This window comes from Clytia hemisphaerica, unplaced genomic scaffold (genome assembly GCF_902728285.1).
Source record: "Clytia hemisphaerica strain Z4C2 unplaced genomic scaffold, Clytia hemisphaerica genome assembly, whole genome shotgun sequence".
NCBI classification, from domain to species: domain Eukaryota; kingdom Metazoa; phylum Cnidaria; class Hydrozoa; order Leptothecata; family Clytiidae; genus Clytia; species Clytia hemisphaerica.
The window spans coordinates 921272-926231 of record NW_027103394.1 but is presented as its reverse complement, the minus strand read 5'-3'; positions in this window follow the sequence as shown (position 1 = coordinate 926231).

Genomic DNA, 4960 nt, shown 5'->3' with positions numbered 1-4960 from the left:
TGTGGCCGAGTGAACTAAAAGAAATAAATGAAGAATTTGTTCATTAAATAGATTTTGTGCGAATAAAAGGAAAATAGAAATGATTCTGGGGCGAATTCGTCTCGTTTTAATTGAATACAATTCACAGGCTGCAAAAATAAAGTCTGAAGACAAATCAAGCTTTTACTCGAAATTTTGATGTGCTTGTTACATAACATTTATTTCGAATTTATTGGCATTAATAAAGTTATCAGCTGTAAGTTGTAAAGAAAATAACATGGGAATAAAATCACGCGAACGTCTCGAGTAATCACATGTTTTGACTGTACTGATATAATTTTGCAACTCATCTATTCTGACCCTATGTTTTAGCTATAACTTAAAGTAAGACATATTCAAACTTCGTTCGTTCAGTTAACGGAGTCGCTATAACCCGAAAATTCAAACTGCGCGTTCTCCACGTGTTCGAGTAAAGGAGACTCTATTGAAAATTAAGCAAGAAAGCCTAAGCGGCGTAAAGGCCCAGCAGTGTTGGCACTGTCAGCATACTTTTCCGCTGCAGAATCGCCATACAACAGGAGCGAATTTTTTCAATGTATAGACTCGAGTCGGGCGAGGAATAAAGATTTAATTACTTTAAACTTTTTTATACTTATTAAAAAAGAAAGATTTGACCATAAAAGTTGGAGGTATCAATTATATGTGGTTTTTCTTAAGCATGCGCACAATAGAAAGTCAGGTAGTTCGATTTTAGCCTTGAATTATCGATTGATAATTGCGCGCATAGGCCCCGACAATGTCAAATTTTTTCGACCAGTTGTGTTTTAAATGCCCATTGCGCTGGGCCAATAAAAGAGCTGACTATCTTTCTTTCATAAAAGCAAAGGTGTGACATTTTCAAAGCATTCCCAGCTGGCACACAACGTTGTTTCGACGTTTATCTAACGTCCACAACGTCCGTATAACGTTACATGAACGTTGAAACAACGTTGTGTGCCAGCTGGGTTGGTAAAGCGGAGTCTCTTTAACTGGAACCACAACAACTCTAATGTCTTCTTAACTCGAACATATTTTAAGGTCCCTTCAGTTAAAAATGCATTATACACCATACTCTATAACTCGAAATTTCCTTCACTTGGACAAATATTTATGTTCCCCGTGAGTGCTCAAGTTATGGAGACTCAGTGCCGTAGCAACTGGGGGGGGAGCAAGGGGTAGCCTAGAAATCTAAGCTAGTTTGATTCAGTCACTTGGATAAATCTGATGGTTAAGTTGTGACTGAATAACAAGGCTGAATAAGTAAAAGTATTCCAAGGCAAACTTAAAATCCGTAAATATAAAAAATCTTTAAAGCGCCGAAAAACGCTATATTGCCATAAGCCGTGTGTCCTAGCCTTGTGAATACGGGTTTAGTTAACTAGGCTAGGCAAGGGGGGGGGCTATGCCCCCCAATAATTTTTTCAAAAGTGGTTATTTTGCAAAATGCAAGATTTTTCTTGTTTTTTCTTGAAAGCATTTTGTTTTGAGTGCATTTTCAAGCAATCTAGAGCTTAAATTTTCAAAATTCCCCCCCTCGGGCCAAACCATGGTTGGCCCTCGCGGTGTCACTAAACTTCAGCCCCCCCCCCAATAAGACAATGCTTCATACGGCACTGAGACTCCACTGTATAAGCAACGCTTCTTATCCGAATCAGCCACGCAACAGTATATTAATACAAGATGTACACTTACAAGACGCAACAGTATATTAATACAAAATGTACACTTACAAGACTTGGAGATTTTTCATTTCAGATAATGCGTGTAAATTACTTGGTAAATTTGAAATCGTATTACTGCCCATTATCCTGTAATAGAAGAAGGAAATAAAAACATAAAATGTTCAAACTAAAACGCATATACCCTTTTTTATAAGAATGGTATCAATTTATTTCATCATGGATATTCTTAACTTTTTTGGGAAAATCATCCTAAAATATTCTTACAGCATTCTTAGGTTAGGATCCGAATTCAGACTAGATTAGTACATACGTCTCAAGCATAAAATGACATTTTTGTACTCGGGGGTAATTGGCAATTTATAACTGAAAATGCTCTAAAAATGGCATTCTTAGCTTGAGTAGCCAAATTCCATGATGGTGATATTCTTAGCATTATTCTTAATTTTTTGGCCATTTTCATCATGGACATTCTTATAAAGTGTATTCTTATAAAAAAAGTGTGTAGTGTAAAAAGCCTATCGCTCTCAATTTTTGTCCGAGAGGCAAGAATTCGATGTCCACTATTTTCCATGTATTGAAGCACCAAAAGGGGTCAACTCACTGACCTTTATATATAGGTCAGTGGGTCAACTTCACGTTGAAATAAAATATACTTACAGAACTTCCATTTCTGGTATACTTTCAAAAAATCCGTCTTCAATGCGATATAACTTGTTCTCCGACATATCGCTGCAAATGAAAAAAAAAAACGAAATAAAAGAAATTACTAGAGAGACTGAAACTGAAAAAAGATTGTGTATTTAAAAAACAATGGCATTACTATATGATATCACTTGATTTTTACGATTTTGTATCGGTAGAGAATAAGCCAAAGCTAAAGTGCAAATCTTAAGAATGTTGCAACCTCGTCCCCATGTATCCTAGGCTTTATTTATGTATCTAGCGCTATCAATAGGCATCAAAGAGCTGATAATACGCAGGGAACGAGGTTAAGAATGTCGTAAATGTTGTGATCACCATCGTACGACACTAGGCGTACAGCTGAACTTTTTCTCAATTGGAGAGTGTATGAATTAAAATGAAAAGAATGCCTTATTGGTAGAAACTTTGTCCTGTGAAAAAAATCGTCGCCTATAAAAATTCGTTGGTAAAAAATCTCGTCACCGAGCCAATTTTTTCGTCACTTTTTGCCGACAAATTTCCTACGGATCTCTTGGAAATTTAAAGTTACAGAGTGATGACATTCAAACGGTTTTAAGGAAATAATTCCTAAAGAGACTCGCTGGAATTAGAATCCATTAAAATAATTTTGAATGAAATAAGAAGTTGATATAGGCCTTTTCATAAATTATTTTAAGTACCAACGACTGCCTCGTTTCGAAACAATTGCCAAGGTGATTAAAACCCATGAGTGATCAAGTGCTAGTCTTTAAAATAGAGAAAACCTATGGGAATCCATCACCATATTTTGAAAACGAAGTAATTTATGAAAAGGTTTATTCATTTTTTACTTACACAAATCGTAAATCAGGAAAATCTATGAATGTATCTTCAGACGCTTTAATTTGGTTCTCAGCCAAATACCTAGAAAATAAGGAAACATGTTGTAAGCTATCTGTTGAGGGACGCCAGTACGTACTAACGTACTAACCCATAGGCGGTTTTAGATCCTGTCGAACTTATCAAGCGAAGAGATTTGTAATTGTAATTTCATTGTCAATTAACGAGCGTTGCACTCTTTCGCATGTTTCCGACTACTTGCTCTATTGTCTTATACCCGCCAGTGCTAACCCAATGGTTATGACCTATACGTACGCTTATAGGTACAAGAAAACGGTCAGTACTTACTTATCGGGGGGGATAAGACATGCACACGTTTTTTTATAAGAACTTATAAGGCTTCGATTGCCAAAATGTTAAGAACATTCTAAGGCTTTGTGGACTTAATAACTTACAATATACGCATTCCTTCGGCAGATTTCTTCTGGTCCAAAGTAAGCTTTGGTAGAGATTTTAAATTTTGTTTATTACAATTCAAACCAAACGTTTTCCCCATATACAAGCTTGGTACACCATGAACATCCTTGCATTTTGAAAATCCCTTTGGTGGTATTTTTCTTTGGCCGGTACTACTTGATCCTGTGAAAAAAAAAATGGATATTTGAAATTTCAATTTTGCTTCTAAAATCTCGGGAAAATCAAATAATAATAGCTACATTCTTTTTCACCATGCGCCAATTTATATAATCTGTGAGTAAAATTATAAATATCCAGCAATCAGAGATAAGGCAACATCCATGAATAGACAAACCGCAAATTCTAAGGTACCTGAAGCTTTTTTCAAATGAATAGAAAACTTATATTAAAAATCTGCAAAAACCAACATTTTGTAAATGAAAGTTTCCCCCTAAATTTAGTTCTCCTCTTCAAAAAAGTGTATAAAAGTTTTATCTAAAATCATACTTTGCATGCTATTGGTAGACATTCTCTTTTGGTGATAGAACTGGCCATTGTAACCTTGACCCGTATTATATGGGCGTGGCATTGGAGATGGGCGTTGGTATGGCTGAGGAGTTGGGCGTGGCATTGGAGTTTGGCGTTGGTACGGCTCAGGTGTTGGGCGTGGCATTGGAGTTTGGTGTTGGTACGGCTCAGGTGTTGGGCGTGGCATTGGAGTTTGGCGTTGGTACGGCTCAGGTGTTGGGCGTGGCATTGGAGTTTGGCGTTGGTATGGTTTAGTAGCAGGTAGAGGTGCTGCTGAAGATGTCTCTACAAACGGTGTTTGGGTAGTAGGTTCCAATTTACTCCGAGAAGGCATGGCAAGTGTGGTTTTGTTCAGAGCATCATCCGGCGAAGGAGTTGTTGTGATACCATTCAGCATCGCTAGCTCTTGCCGTTTTCTCTGAAGTGATAAAGTAAAGTCATTTGGTAAAATATATTTCATAATTTCAAAGTTAACAGTAACAGGGGTGTTACAGTAATTCAAATTACATCCCGTACAGCAATCATAAGACGTATAAATCGTAGAATTATTTGGTATGAAGAAACATAGTGAACTCTCTAAAAAACGGCAAACCTAAAAAAGGGACACACTTCAAAGGAACAAAGGCTGGCCACATTTTTATTATACACACAGAAGAACTTACAAGTCTAACCCCAAAATATTAACACAATCAGGTCAAGCGGACGATTAGCTTTAATATTTTTTGCTTTTAAGCTTCTCTGGTTCTAAGTAAAGTATCCGAACATTTTGGTCTTAA